We start from the raw sequence: 16,772 nt of genomic DNA, 5'->3' as shown, positions 1-16,772 counted from the left end.
CCCGCGCAAGCGCAGCAACTGCCGGATGAGGACATTCAGTTGGCAGTGCCGATATACAGGCCTGATTGACAGAATGTCTCTGTTGTTCAGCAAAACAGTGCACTTTGTTGGACAATAAAAAAGAATTATTTTGCAATTTCCCAAAACAATTTGCCTTTACCCGCAATCTTCAGTCTTCTCTGCGCCAAAGATTCAAATATGATTTCCAGTTCAAAAAGTATTTTCGGTTTTGTTGTAGAAAATTATTTTGTTTACTGAGGAACCTATTTACTTTATGCCATCTCTGAAGGTCTATGGGATCATCTGATACCATAAAGTCTACCCTTCTCCTAAACAATGATCATTCAGGTCCAGGATAATACTGAAGGGGAGGCGGTGGCGTATTTGTATTGTCACTAGACTAGTAACCCAGAGACCCAGGTATTGCTCTGGGGACTTGGGTTCGAATCCCACCACAGCTAAAGGTGGAATTTGAATTCAATTAATAAATCTGGAATTTAAAGCTAGCATGAAACCATTGTCGATTGTTGTAATAACCCATCTGGTTCACTAATGTCCTTTCGGGAAGGAAATCTGCTGTCCTAGAACATAGAAAAAATACAGCACAGAACAGGCCCTTCGGCCCACGACGTTGTGCCGATCCTTTGTCCTCTGTCAAGGACAATTTAATCTATACCCCATCATTCTCCTTTATCCATATACCTATCTAAAAGCCGTTTGAAAGTCCCTATAGAACACCTGGTCTGGCCTACATGTGACTCCAGATCCACATTGCTGACTCTTACATGCCCTCGAAATGGCCTAGCAAGCCACTCAGTTCAAGGGCAATTAGGGATGGGCAATAAATGCTGGCCTGGCCTGCGACGCCCACATCCCATGAATAAAAAAAAAGACACAACAGAAGTGGTATAGGTTCTGATGAAAGGTCGCTGAGCTGAAATGTTAACTCTGCTTCTCTCTCCACAGATGCTGCCAGACCTGCTGAGTATTATTAGCATTTCTTGTTTTTATTTCAGATTTCCAGCATCTGCAGTATTTTGCTTTTAGTGTATTGGTATAGGTAGAGTCTGCCTTCATGATCACATCCTGTCTCCTGGTGACAGTTTATGTAACCTGTGAGCCAGTGCCCTCAGATGCTTGCTCATGTAGATGTCAGAATACAAGAACAGGCTGACATGGGCCTGCAGTGGCAGTACAAATGTAGTGAAGAAACTAGCTGCGAGTCAGAAAATCCTGAGTTGAGGTCCATTTCAGTACCAAGATGTTCATAATACTACAGTGTGGCCAAGAACCACAAGGGTCCCCAGACCTCAGATATCAGTTCAGCACAGCATCAGAATAGGTTTGAGAACAGCACACAGAGGCACCAGGCATCAACTGCAGACAAAGTGTCATAGTGGAATGAAAAGCACAGAGGTGGGAGTTATAGAGTGCCTGTGATCTAAAAATGTAGAAAAGCAGTTAGAATAAACAATTTAGAAAAACAATAAAAACAAAAAATTAATCCACCTGCATGTGTAACTAATAAGCTGTGAGAGAGAGCTGACAGGTCACCATAACACCTCAAGGACTCTGCTACCATCCATTGCCACACCTTCTCCTAGAACCATAGAAAAATTACAGCACAGAAGGAGGCCATTCAGGCCATCATGTCTGCGCCAGCAGAAAAATAAACTAGTTGCCCAACCATCCAGCACCTGGTCCATAACTTGCAGGTTACAGCACTTCAGTTGCATGTCCAGGTTTTAAAAGAGTTGAGGGTTTCTGCCTCCACCACCATTCCTGGCAGTGAATTCCAGACACCCACGACCCTCTGGGTGAAAAAGTTTTTCCTCTTGTCCCCTCTAATCCTTCTATCAATCACCTGAAATCTCCTAGGACAGGGTGAGAATTTTTATGCTTTCAACAGAGCATGACTTGATTCTGTCCCTGTGCAAATTGCAAAGGACGAGCTACAGACAAAATTAAGTTTGCTAACACCAATTTATCTAGTTATGACAAATCTGTTGAGCGCAGAGCAGGTAGTGATTTTTTAAGAAATAACTACTCTCAGTGCAAAAAAAGACATTTTTCACACAGACTGTTCAGACAGGGGTTGAACACTAAGTAACATTTTGGTAATATTAATTCTATACAGCTCCATTAAACTTCAGATTGTCATGCTGACTAACATTAATATTACTTCTGTTTTGTATTATTCCTAACATAAAAGTTATTATCAGTAATTTCAAGGTAGACAATTTTTTTTGTAACTTTATTTGACTGGACTAACCAGGGATAACTGGATTTTTCTAAGTCTCTTAACCCTGTTGAGACAATTTATGCATGAATAAATCCTTAAAAAGTCACCACATCATGTCATTTTCTGAAACTGAATAAAGTATTGTGTTTATACAACTTGTATCCTACAAAAGTTGGGTGTAATTCAAAAAAAAACTAACCTCCTATTATCATATAACTTCCTACATGGTTTATATTTGATTCCGTTGTGAAATGACTAGTCATTTAAATACTCTTTAAATCAAGAAAATATGGAACTTGGAAAGCTTATGAAGAAGAGAAACAGGGTTTATTCCAGAACTTAAATCATTGAGCTATAAGTAAAGGTTCATAAATCTAATTTCTTTAGAAACAATTGAATTAAGGAGAGACGTGATTATTTTAAAATCTAGTTAGGAAAGGATTATAGTATTGCAGAAATTAGATTCCTTTGGGTAGATTTTTGTCTTTACAGCTTGAAGATTAGCTTGGTCCAGGTGGAGAGACAGAGAGGAAAATCAGTTGCAGAGGATGATACTCTGGTTACAAAACTACCCTGATTTTCCTTCTGTTTAAATTAAGGGAATGAATATCAGGTAAGCTCTGTAACAGCCATACAATCCTCCCTGCCCGATTTCCTCTCTGCCTTTCCATCCAGGCGATACTTAGTGTCCATGACGTGAAGGCAAAAGTCAGTTGCCATCTCTTTAATTCATTTATTTTAATTTATTAGGTTGCTAGTCTTACATTATTACTTTTCTACCCTTCCTGGGCTTGGGTGATAAGCTCTCAATCTTCTCCAATGTCATTCTAACTATTACAATGTTTAAAAAGATTCTTGGGATGTCGGAGTTGCTGGCAAGGATAGCCTTTATTGCCCATTCCTAGTTGCCTTTGAGAAAGTGGTAGTTGGTCTTCTTGAACCGCTGCACTAAATTTAAAGCCTTCTCAAGAATGTCCCATGGCATTGCTCTCAGAATCAAAGGATTATACTGTGGCCTGCTAAGCTGCAACAGTAATTGTTCCTTTGTTTCCAGCAATAGGAATATTATATGCCATTGTAGAAATCCTGAATTACTTTGGGAATGTTATATGGGTTAATCCACGCACGCAGAGAAACCTTTGTAATGCAAATAAAATCCATTGAGGAGTTTCCAATTAAAATATGTGCCAGCTTGAACTAGCCTGCCCAAAATTGTAGATCAATAATCTTGATTAATACATTAAGGTCCAAAGATAGCTCAGGTCACCAACCTAGCAATAACCTTAGAACTGTAACTGATATGATTTCAACACTAGCAATATTAAAAGCAATGAAGCATCAAATGAAAAGTCTGTATTCTGCCAAACAAACTAAATTTGAGTAACTATAGTTTCTGTCACATGTCTGTTTAGTTTAATATTTTCAAAAAGGATCCATGGTGATTGGTCATTGATGATCTTATCCTTGAGTGAGTTCTGCAATAATTAAAGTTATTTTAGGTCATACTTTGCCAACTTACATCAGAAGTTTTTCAAATGGACCAGAAATTTGTAAACAGCTCTTGAAGTAAGTCTTCAGAAATTGAATGGTTAACAACCATAACAACTTGCATTTTTATCGCACTTTTAACATAGTAGACTGTCCTAAAGTGCTTCACAGGAGTGTTATCAAACAACATTTGACACTGAGCCACATAAGAAGATATTAGGAGAGGTGATCAAAAGCTTGGTCAAAGAGGTAGGTTTTAAGGAAAGTCTTAAAGGAGGATAGAGAGGTAGAGAGGCAGAGAGGTTTTGGGGGAAAATTTCAGAGCATAGGGCCTAGGCAGCTGAAGGCACAACTGGCAATGGTGGAGCAAAGAAAATCAGGTATGTACAAGATGCCAGAATTGGAGGAGCGCAGAAATCTCAGAGGATTGTAGGGTTAAAGGAGGTTACAGAGCTGGAAGGGAACAAGGCCATGGACAGATATGAAAGCAAGGATGAGAATTTTAGAATTGAGCATTGTTGGACTGGATGCCAATATAGGGCACAGGGTGCTGGAACAACAGGATGGTGTGATTTAGGATATGGGCAGCAGAGTTTTGGATGAGCTCAGGTTTACATAGGGAGCTAGCCAAGAGAGCATGGATAAGGATTTCAGCAACAAATGAACTGAGGCAGAGGTGGAGGGAGGTGATATTACAGAGGTGGAAGTGGGCAGTTTTGGTCATGGAGAGAATATGGGGTTGAAAGCTCATCTCAGGGTCAAATAAACAGAATTTAGAAGCTTTCGCATAGGTTTAGTGTTTAATCTAACAGTAGTGTCGTGCTCATGCAGTACGAACTTATGAACTATAAAATAAATGTGAGAAAGACATTTTTCCTGTAAAACAAAATGCAGTTGAGAGGTCAGGTGACCTTTTTCTTTCCTGTCGATACACAAGAAACTGCAAGAACCCTGAGCTAATTTTCATGTCTGCACAAGTCTTGGCAAAGGCGTTAAAATACAAAAGATCTTTCTGGACATATCTTTGAGAAGTCATTAAGATGCAAACGGCCCTTTCAATGGTAATGGCTGCATTTCTCCAACCAATTGGGTTAACAATGCTGTGGCAGACTTTTTGACTCCAAGCTTGAACTCCAGAAAATTGGTGGAAAATGCTCTACTTTATCAGGACAGTATGTGATTGAGTGATACCTGAACCCCATTGTCTGACAATGGCCTAACCATCAGAAAATATTTATGAATTCAATGGAAGAGAAACTCTGGTCACATGACAGAAACTAGAGTTCTGATAAGAAGTTTTAATAAAATTATATTCTTGGCAGACAAAAGAGAGAGAGAGAAACATCTGTGCCATTGAAGAGAAGGGACCCTGCCTAAGACCACCAGCTTTTAAGCTGCATGTAGGCAGAGACTGGAGTTGGTCTTGAACTCCCCACCTGAGAAATCATACCAGGATTTTGCCACGGAACATTGACTGGAATATAACAGGAGAGATCTGCACTATCACATCCATCCTTCTAAACCTCTCAAGCTTACAGGCCTGCACCGCTTCTAGTCTTCACTCCATGGAAAAGCAAGTGCAACATAGAACTTTTAAAATCATAAGACCTAAATGCATGTTACTTTATATTCACTATCTTTTCTTAAATTTGTGTGGATCTGGATGAGTGTGAGAGTGGGTGTAGTTGCGTATATTTCAGGTGTTTAGTTTAGTATAGAGATACAGCACTGAAACAGGCCCTTCGGCCCACCAAATCTGTGCCGACCATCAACCACCCATTTATACTAATCCTACACTAATCCCATATTCCTACCACATCCCCACCTGTCCCTATATTTCCCTACCACCTACCTATACTAGGGGCAATTTATAATGGCCAATTTACCTACCAACCTGCAAGTCTTTTGGCTTGTGGGAGGAAACCGGAGCACCCGGAGAAAACCCACACAGACACAGGGAGAACTTGCAAACTCCACACAGGCAGTACCCAGAATTGAACCTGGGTCGCTGGAGCTGTGAGGCTGCGGTGCTAACCACTGTGCCACTGTGCCGCCCCTGTATAACAACCATTTATCTTTCTTTTAAAATTTACCAGAAAACCTGTAATTTGTCTGTTCCTGACAGTTAAAACACTCGGGGGTTAAAACACTGTTTAAAAATTCTGTCTTCGGTCAGGTCGAGTGGTGGAAAAGGAGGAGCCACCTCTATCATCTTTTGCCTGTCTGTCACAATAGTAAAGACTGAAAAATACATTGCAAGAGTTAGTTTAATAGCATACATTTCTAAGCCCATTAGCTATACGTGTGGCAGCATAAAGCCCAAAAACCCATCCAAAAAGAAACATCAATACATAAAAGTAACACAGAATGTACTGATACCGAAAGTTCCTAGTTTAATTACCATTCACTCGTCAATTGGTTTTACAGAAACTTCCTGCTTAATCCCAAATTAACAAGGATAAGTGAGTTGTGGCTGCTGCCAGGGTTAGTTGGCACACAAATCCGGAATTATGCTATTGGTATTACAAACCACTGCACATTCATAGAATACAAGTCTTTTCTGTTCATGTAGACTTACAAATTCCTATCAGGTGCACGGATGTGAGTACAACGATGGCACCCAAGACATTGAGAATTCAGCAATTACAAAGAACAGTACTTTTGTTCATGGTAGGTTGCCTGGTAGCTGATATAAAGAAGCATCCTCCAGAGTAAATCAACAGTCAAAAGAGAACTGACTTTGGACATTTCTTACTGATAGGCCACTATTGCGCTATAAGGTGGCAGTAAGATGGAAAGAGAGTGCAGAAGTCACTTTCATTGGCATCAACAGAGACCGGATAGTGTTGACCTTACACTTGAAATACTTCTTCAACATACAAACCTATGAATTAGGAGCAGGAATAGGCCATTCGGCCCTTCGAGCCTGCTCTGCCATTTGGTAAGTTCATGGCTGAACTGATTACTCCATATTTCCACCTACCCCCGATAACCCTCCACCCCCTTGCTTATCAAGAATCTATCTACCTCTGCCTTAAAAATATTCAAAAATTCTGCTTCCACCACCTTTTGAGGAAGAGAGTTCCAAAGACTCACAACCCTCTGAGAGAAAACATTTCTCCTCATCGCTATCTTAAATGGACGACCCCTTATTTTTAAACAGTGACCCCCTAGTTCCAGATTCTCCCACATGGGGAAACATCCTTTCCACATCCACCCTGTCAAGACCTCTCAGGATCTTATATGTTTCAATCAAGTCGCCTCTTACTCTTCTAAATTCCAGTGGATATAAGCCTAACCTATCCAATCTTTCCTCGTAAAACAGCCTGCCCATTCCAGGTATTAGTCAAGTAAACCTTCTATGTACTGCCTCCAATGCATTTACATCCTTCCTTAAATAAGGAGACCAGTACTGTACACAGTACTCCAGACGTGGTCTCACGAATGCCCTGTATAGTTAAAGCATAAACTCCCTACTTCTGTATTCAATTCCCCTCGTGCTGTACCTGCATATTAACCTTTTGCAATTCATGCACTAGGACACCCAGATCCCTCTGCATTTCAGAACTCTGCAATCTCTCACCATTTAGATAATATGCTTCTTTTTTATTTTTCCTGCCAAAGTGGACAATTTCCCACTTTCCCACATTATACTCCATTTATCAGGTCTTTTCCCACTCACTTAACCTATCTATATCCTTTTGTAGTCCCCTTATGTCCTCTTCACAAGTTACTTTCCTACCTATCTTTGTGTCATCAGTAAATTTAGCAACCATATCTTCGGTCCCTTCATCTAAGTCATTTATATAAATTGTAAAAAGTTGAGGCCCCAGCACAGATCCCTGTGGCACATCACTCTTTACATCTTGCCAACCAGAAAATTACCATTTATGCCTACTCTCTGTTTCCTGTTAGCTAGCCAATCTTCTATCCATGCCAATATGTTACTCCCTACACCATGAGCTTTTATTTTCTGCAATAACCTCTGATGTGGCACCTTATCAAATGTCTTCTGGATATCTAAGTACAATACATCCACTGGTTCCCCTTTATCCACAGCACATATAATTCCCTCAAAGAACTCCAATAAATTGGTTAACATGATTTCCCTTTCACAAAACCATGTTGAGTCTGCCTGATTACCTTGAATTTTTCTAAATGCCCTGCTATACCCTCTTTAATGATAGCTTCTAACATTTTCCCTCAGACAGATGTTAAGCTAACTGGCCTGTAGTTTCCTGCTTTCTGTCTCCCTCCCTTTTTGAATAAAGGAGTTACATTCGCTATTTTCCAATCTCACGGAACATTCCCCGAATCTAGGGAAGTTTGGAAAATTAAAACTAATGTATCAACTATCTCACTAGCCACTTCTTTTAACACCCTAGGATGAGGTCCATCAGGACCTGGGGACTTGTCAGCCTGCAGATCCAATAATTTGTTCATTACCACTTCCCTGGTGATTGTAATTTTCTTGAGTTCCTCTCTCCCTTCCAATTCCTGACTTACAGCTCATACTGGGATGTTACTTGTATCCTCAAAGTGAAGACCGATGCAAAATATCTGTTCAATTCATCTTCCATCTCCTTATTATTAATTCCCCAGACTCACTTTCCATAGGACCAACACTCACTTTGTTAACTCTTCTTTTTAAAAAAAATATCTATAGAAACTCTATTATCTGTCTTTATATTTCTATCTAGCTTTCTCTCGTACTCTAATTTTACCTTTCTTATCAATCTTTTAGTCATTCTTTGCTGTTTTTTTATATTCTGTCCAATCTTCTGACCTGCCTCCCATCTTTGCACAATTATGGGCTTTTTCTTTAAGTTTGATACTATCTTTTATGGTTTTAGTTTACCACGGATGGTGGGTTCCACCCTTGGAATTTTTCTTTCTCATAGAAATGTATCTATTCTGTGTGTTCTGAAATATCCCCTTAAATGTCTGCCACTGCATCTCTATTGACCTATCCCTTAACCTGATTTGCCAATTCTCTTTAGCTAGCTCAGCTTTCATGCCCTCATAATTGCTCTTATTTAAGTTAAAATACTAGGCTTGGACCCATTCTTCTGTCCCTCAAACTGAATGTAAAATTCAGTCATATTATGATCGCTGCTACCTAGGGGCACCTTAACTATGAGGTCATTAATTAATCCTATCTCGTTGCACAATACCAGGTCTAGTATAGCCTGCTCTCTGGTTGACTCCAGAACGTATTGTTCCAGGAAATTATCCCGAAAACATTCCCTGTACTCCTCATCTAGGCTACCTCTGCCCATCTGATTTTTCCAGTCTATATGTAGGTTTAAATCCCCCATAATTATCGCTGTACCTTTCTGACAAGCTGCCATTTTTTCTTCTTTTATACCCCGTCCTACAATGTGGTTAATGTTAGGTGGCCTGTACACCACTCCCACAAGTGACTTCTTGCCTTTATGATTTATCATCTCTACCCAAACGGCTTCCACATCCTGGTCTTCTGAACTTAGGTCATCTCTCTCTATTGCACTAATACCATCATTAATTAACAGAGCTACCCCTCCACCTTTTCATAGCTTTCTGTCCTTCCTAAATGCCATTTACGCTTCAATATTCAGGTCCCAATCTATGTCATCCTGCAGCCATGTCTCTGTAATGGCTATCAGATCGTTATATTTATTTCTATTTGTGCTCTCAGTTCATCTGTTTTGTTTTTAATGCTACGTGCATTCAGATACAGAGCCTTTAGTTTTGTCCTTTTATTATTTTTGTAACCTTTAGCCTTATCTGTTGATTCACTCTTAGATTTGTATGCTCTGAACCTTCCTGTCACAGTCTGTTTATCATTTCCCACATTAATGCTCCCACTCTCATCCAAACAAGCTGAAAGAACCTCAGACCTGTTGGACAATCACAAAGGCTGAGGCTCCTGCCCTCTGGGTCCCCTTACCTGCCTCAGCTACAACCACACTCTCCTGTCCCTGACCACTGACAAAATCAGAAGACCCTATCCGAAGGGGTGTGACCACCTCCTGGTACAAAATGTCCAGGTAACCCCTTCCCCCTCCCTGATGTGTCACAGTGTCTGCAGCGCATCTCCAGTTCAATGACTGAGTAGAAGCTCTTCGAGCCGCAAAAACTTACTGCAGATGTGTTTGCCCTGGATCATGCTGGCATCCAGGAGCTGCAGCCGTGACACATCACCTGTCTCACTAGACTCAGATTTTTTTACTAATCTTACATTTCTGCAAATAGCAGTTCAGCACAAACTAATACACTTAATGCCAAGTCAATTTTAAAAAGTGTATCTTCTTACTAAATTCTAAAGTACCTGTCCCACAAATAATCACCCTCTATTTCGACATTGTTAACAGTCCAAATTTAGCAGCCATTTGATACTTTGCCTCATTATTTACTTCATTGCAAATTAAAGATTGGGAATAGTAGCACAGTGGTTATGTTACAAGACTAATAATTTACCATATATAAGTTCAAGCCCTAGCAGCTGGAGAATTTAATCTCCATTAATAAAATAATTCTGGAATAAACAGCTACTACCAGTAATATTAACTATTTTACTACCCCACCTGGGTCATTAATGTCTTTTAGTGAAGGAAATCTGCTGTCCTTACCTAGTATGTTCTATATGTGATTCCAGACCCACAGCAATGTGGTTGACTCTTGTTCTCTGAAATAGCCAATTAAGTTGTATTCAAGAAGGCAGCTCATCACCATCACCTTCTCAAGGGCAATTATGAATGTGCTATAAATGCTGGCTTTACCAGTGATGCCCACTTTCTGTGAATGAAAAAAATAAAGCAGAGACTATGAAACTGCTTTTTTGAGAATAGATTTGTTCGGACATACCTTATTTCCAGAGACATACATAAAATAAACTATTTATGTATTGCTAGGGATGCCATCAAACACGACAAAAGCCTCCAGGTACTCAGTAATAATATTTTGCTCCTGTTTATTAGAATGGTATACTGAAAAAAATTTAAGTTCAATTCCACGGTTACGGCAAGATTGTCAGCTGATAGTCATGCTGAGTCTTTGTAGCCGGTCAACTGAATGTCAAATAGACTCCATGGTAGACCATGTGTCATCTCTATGCATTTTATCTGCAAACACTGTATCTATCCTGACACTGAATTCCTCCTTGTTCAGTGGCCCAATGCCAATTTGCTGCTTTGCTATTCAATCACCATTTTGTCAGATGATTCCTGCACTGATGCATGTGGTTATGGGAGGAGATATTATTTCTCCTGAGATCTGATTTTTCTGTTGCTATTTAGCTAGTCTTGCAGCAAAATTGTTTACTTCTTCTGTCTGAGGTCACAGATAAACTGGATTAGTGGATTGTAATTTCTAATTTATTTTTTAACCATAGAATTGACTATTGATTGAGCAGATGCTCTATTAAAAGAATTGAATAATCTTCATTTTTATCCTTTTTTCAACAGCTGGGCTCATTCAATTATTTGTAAGTTTCCGATGGTTGTCATGTGACATGGGATGTAACAGTACATTCTGGGCATCATAGTTCCAGAGGAGCATGGGTGAGAATGACAACTTTCATGAAACAGCTGTGACGCAAGACTGTTCTTTATATAGATTAGATGCAACTCCCAAAGTACAAGTAAAGTTACATTATTTATTTCATTAAGCAGGCGTGCGTTCAATACAACGTACTTCTCCTTATTCGCCATTACGTTTAAAAAAATCTTCTGCGTAGGAGAAACTAATATTACTTTCAGTGTTAGTTTTTCCATCATTATGTCTCCCCTCTCATCAAAGAGCAGGCATCTTCAGCCAGGGATGTTGGTTGGTAGATTTTGGAGGTAGCAATACTTAATGGGTGTGATAGCTGACTGATAATGTCACTCCACAAACAACCCAGGCGTTGTGAGACTAAATATTACATGGTAAATTGTGAAATTGAATTCAATAAATTTAGAGGGCTAGTACCAGAAAATAACAATGAATCCTACTTAATGTTATTAACACCTAAATGGTTCACTATTGTAATAAAAGCAAAATACTGCAGATGCTGGAAATCTGAAATAAAAGTAGAAATTACTGGAGTCAGCAGGGCTGGCAGCATCTGTGGAGAGAGAAGCAGAGTTAATACTCTCCACAGATGCTGCCAGACCTGCTGAGTATTTCCAGTACTTTCTGTTTTTGTTCACTATTGTCCTTCAGGGAGGAGAGCCTACCATCTTGTACTTTGTCTGACCGCCATGACTGCAGTCCTACTCAATATGTGACTTTTAATGCCTTTAGGATAAGTACAGATGGGCAATTTACATTGCCATCATTTGCTACTGGCATGTGTAGACCACATCTCAAAAGGTAAATTAAAAAATGGCAAACTGAAACAATAACTCTGAAGGTGTACTGTCTCTCTGTCCTTGTCACTTCCCTTCAACTTTTGATTGAGATCAGGAGCTGATCATTTGGAAATATCATAACTGTAGCTAAAGTTACTGGGTGGTTGGTTAAAATTGAGAATTAATCACTTTGCCATGATGTAATTTTCATTTTGAACTAACTTCCATTGGGGCATTTTATAGTTATTGTAAGTTTTTGGTTTGTTACACTGCCCTCTTTTCTTTTCACTTCCCGATTATTGTTTTTCAGTTTTGGATTAAAAAGCAATTCCTCCACAGATATGACACTGACAATATAAATGTAACATATCCTACAGTATATCAGCCAAACTTGTTTTTTCTTTCAAATTCCACTGTTTAAAATATGCAATAAGTTAATATCAAGTGTTAATTAAATTATTCCGTAACAAATCATTTCAATGCATATCTAGAGAAGCTCCAGACGAACTTTCACTTTAACTCTACAGAGCAGTTTCGGAAACTAGATTATTTGGTGCAAATCCTATACAAGTACGAAGGACAAAAGCAACCAAGTTGGAGAACAAAAACTTAAAACAGCAAAGAATCAGCATGACAACAACATATGGCACGGTCAACCCAGTCACGTGTATTAATCGACCCGGATCATGAGGCCAGATGTCAACGAGCGGAAATACAGATGTCTATCGTATTAATTTCAGAAAATATTTTCGTGTATTTGAATAGTTTTAATTTTGGAATTGGTTTAATTTTACCCTAAAAAATTTTTTTTGGGTAGACGGTTCAACCAATCGAGAGCTTTGTTACAGTGTTCGTTGGTTGGCCTGTCGCGTGACCAGCCATGGACCAATGGGAGATGTTGTTTCAGTTAGGCCCGCGGAAAGTCAAAGGCCGTTTGGAAAGCGTTTTTTCTAATGTTTCGGAATTATTTTCCCCTAAAATAAAGCGTCTGTTTTTTCCTCCCCTCCCCGTGGCGGTGCCGGAGAGCAACCGGTTGGTCTTAATCTCTAAAGGCACTATATGTGTTTTTGACTTGGTTCTTATGATCGCTTTTATTTGTTCCGAAGGAGGTTGAAAGAAGGGGGGGGGGAGGGAAATTTCCGGCCAAGATTGGAGTGGTGCGGTTTGAGGTCTGAAAATCACACGCCTGGGCCCCGGAGTGGGACTGTGAATGGGAGAAGGCAGCCTGGGACTCGCGTGAGGAGAGCGGTTGGGGGAAAGGCCCCCTCCCCCCCCCCCCTCCCACACTGGAACGGTAAGTGAAAGGAGTACTGCGACAAACTGAAAGGGCAGCCCAAAATGATTTGTATTCACTGTTGTCGTGCAATGATTGTGTTGGGAACGTGTATCTGTTTGCATTCCTGTGCTCACAGTCCTGAACCATGTTTCCTGAGCAGGAAAGATTAGTTTTTTTTGTGTCTGTGTTCCCTAGTTTGCCGATATTTACTAAAACGATTCGCAGCTCTGCGATCGATTGCATTTTTTGGATTATTTGTGTTTGTGGTACTTTGTTTCTGCAGTGTCTTTCAGTTATCAATTTTGAAATATGTAGAAATATGTTTTATCATACAAGTGAAACGGTTTTTTATGTGTATGGGACATAACAGCGGAGGACATTTTATCTTTATTTGGTTGATCTGATTACGATTCATTGTTTGTAAATAAATGTTGATTTGTTGTCACTTTCAGTTTGCTCGCACAGAAAGTGGAATTAAAATTTCACCTCCATGTACCTAGTTTTCATCCGTGAAAATTTGCGAATGTGTCTGTATGGCATCAATTTCTAATTTTGAATAAAATCGCAGCCTTTGCTGCATCTTAAGAGGGGGAATTCACAGTGCTTGGAGGAAGCTGAATATTTGATGTCACGTTATGTTCTGAATAGTCGGTCACTGCTTTATGAATGAGTGCGGGTGATGTTTTAACTGACGCTGGTATTCAAGATGCACACGAGAATTAAACAAGGGCAACATTTAACTCACAAATGAAGAGAAGAATGATTTCTGGTAACATTTGAGATAGAGATTCTGTGACTTAGGGATAAGTTTTTAAAAATGTTGAGTGTAGTATAAAACAATTTTCTATTTCTTTCTCTCCTAAAATCTGCGATAGTCATTTACGGCACAGAAGGCGGCCATTCGGCCCATCGAGTCCATACCGGCTCTTTGTGAAGCTATGCAGTCAGTCCCACTCCGCTCGATCCCTGAGCCCTGCAAGTCTATTTCTCTCAAGTAGCCGTCCAATCTGCTCTTTAAGGCATTGACCATCTCTGCTTCCACCACCCTTGTGGGCAGCGAGTTCCAGGTCATTACCACCTGCTGCATTAAGAAGTGTTTCCTTGTATTTCCCCCTGTATCGTTTGCTCAAAACTTTTAATGTGTTCTCTAGCCCTTGTGCCATTTGTTAATGGGAACAGTTTTTCCTTGTCTAACTTATCTAAGCCTGTCATAATCTTGTACACTTCTATTAAATCTCCCCTCAATCTCCTGTATTCTGAGGAGAACAAACCCAGCTTTTCCAACCTAACCATGTAACTATAATCCCGCATTCCTGGAACCATTCTAGTACGTCTCTTTGTACCCTCTCAAGGGGTGTCACATCCTTCCTAAAGTGCGGTGACCCACAACTGGGCACAGCACTCCAGTTAGGGCCTAACGAGAGCTTTATAAAGGTTCAGCATAACTTCCCTGTTTTTATACTCAGTGCCTGTATTTATAAAGCTCAAGATCCCATATGCTTTACTAGCCACGCTCTCAATATGTCCTTTCGCCTTCAAAGATCAATGCACATGTACCCCCAGGTCCCTCTGTTCCTGCACACTCTGTGCCATTAAGTATATATCGCCTCTCCCTATACCTTCTGCCAAAATGCATCACCTCACACTTGTCAGTATTAAATTTAATCTGCCACCTCTCTGCCCATTTTGCTAGCTTATCTATGTCCTGTTGCAAGCAGTTCATATCATCCTTACTGTTTGCCTCACCTCCAAGTTTGGCGTCATCAGCAAATTTTGACATGCTAATCTTTATTCCAAGAATCAAGTCATTTATATATGAACAACATCCAGCGCATTCCCTTCATCAACTTTCTCTGTTACTTCATCAAAAAATTCAGTTAGATTAGTCAAGCATGAACTGCCTTTTACAAATCCATACAAGTTATGCTTAATTAACTCAAACCTCTCTAAGTGTCCGTTGATATTTTCCCTGATTATTATTTCCAATGTGATGCCTGACTAGATTCCACAGGTGATAGACAAATTTTTAAGAGGACTACTAAGTGCTCATTCTTCACGATGAGCCGAGACAGCTAGTGTAGGCGGTGGCGTAGTGGTATTATCACTGGACTAGTAACCCAGAGACCCAGGGTATTTCACTGGGGACTTGGGTTCGAATCCCACCGCAGCAGAAGGTGGAATTTGAATTTAATTAATAAATATGGAATTAAAAGCTAGTCTAATGGCCATGAAACCATTGTCGATTGTTGTAAAAACCCATCTGGTTCACTAATGTCCTTTTAAGGAAGGAAATCTGCTGTCCTTACCTGGTCTGGCCTACATGTGACTCCAGACCCACAGCAACGTGGTTAACTCTTACATGCCGTCTGAAATGGCATAGCAATCCTCTCAGTTGTACCTAACCGCTACAAAGTCAATAAAAAGGAATGAAACCGGACGGACCACCTGGCATCGACCTAGGCACCGGAAACGACAACAGCAAACCCAGCCCTGTCGACCCTGCAAAGTCCTCCTTACTAACATCTGGGGGCTTGTACCAAAGTTGGGAAAGCTGTCCTACAGACTAGTCAAGCAACAGCCTGACATAGTCATACTTACGGAATCATACCTAACAGACAATGTCCCAGACACTGCCATCACCATCCCTGGGTATGTCCTGTTCCACTGGCAGGACAGACCCACCGGAGGTGGTGGTACAGTGGTATACAGTAGGGAGGGTGTTGCCTTGGGAGTCCTCAACATCGCCTCTGGACCCATGACCCTCATGGAATCAGGTCAAATGTGGGCAAGGTAACCTCCTACTGATTACCACCTACCGCCCTTCCTCAGCTGATGACTCAGTACTCCTCCATGCTGAACACCACTTGGAGGAAGCACTGAGAGTGGCAAGGGCCCAAAATGTACTCTGGGTGGGGGACTTCAATGTCCATCACCAAGAGTGGCTCGGTAGCACCACTACTGACCGAGCTAGTCGAGTCCTGAAGGACATAGCTGCTAGACTGGGTCTGCGGCAGGTGGTGGGGGAACCAACATGAGGGAAAAACATACTTGACCTCGTCCTCATCAATCTGCCTGCCGCAGATGCTTCTGTCCATGACAGTATTGGTAGGAGTGACCACTGCACAGTCCTTGTGGAGACTAAGTCCCGCCTTCACATTAAGGATACTGTCCATCGTGTTGTGTGGCACTATCTCTGTGCTAAATGGGTTAGATTTCGAACAGATCTAGCAATGCAAAACTGGGCATCCATGAGGCGCTGTTGACCATCAGCAGCAGCAGAATTGTACTCGAGCACAATCTGTAACCTCATGGCCCAGCATATCCCCCACTCTACCATTACCACCAAGCCAGTAGACTTGGTTCAATGAAGAGTGCAGGAGGGCATGCCAGGAGCAGCACCAGGCATACCTCAAAATGAGGTGTCAACCTGGTGAAGCTACAACCCAGGACTACT

The 16,772-nt window shown here is 40.7% G+C and overlaps 1 protein-coding gene across 2 annotated transcripts in view; it reads left to right on the top strand.

The window, feature by feature from the left end:
- The first annotated feature begins 12,948 nt into the window (after positions 1–12,948).
- Positions 12,949–16,772, top strand: part of ankrd11 (ankyrin repeat domain 11) — a 356,528-nt gene continuing 352,704 nt past the window's right edge. For both annotated transcript variants that reach the window (XM_068049259.1, XM_068049257.1), the window contains exon 1: positions 12,949–13,336. The gene's annotated coding sequence lies outside the window, so the exon portion shown is untranslated. The remainder of the gene's footprint in view (positions 13,337–16,772) is intronic.

This window comes from Heterodontus francisci, chromosome 17 (genome assembly GCF_036365525.1).
Source record: "Heterodontus francisci isolate sHetFra1 chromosome 17, sHetFra1.hap1, whole genome shotgun sequence".
NCBI classification, from domain to species: domain Eukaryota; kingdom Metazoa; phylum Chordata; class Chondrichthyes; order Heterodontiformes; family Heterodontidae; genus Heterodontus; species Heterodontus francisci.
Note: the sequence above shows the minus strand (reverse complement) of the source record. Positions and strands in the feature narration are given on the sequence as shown.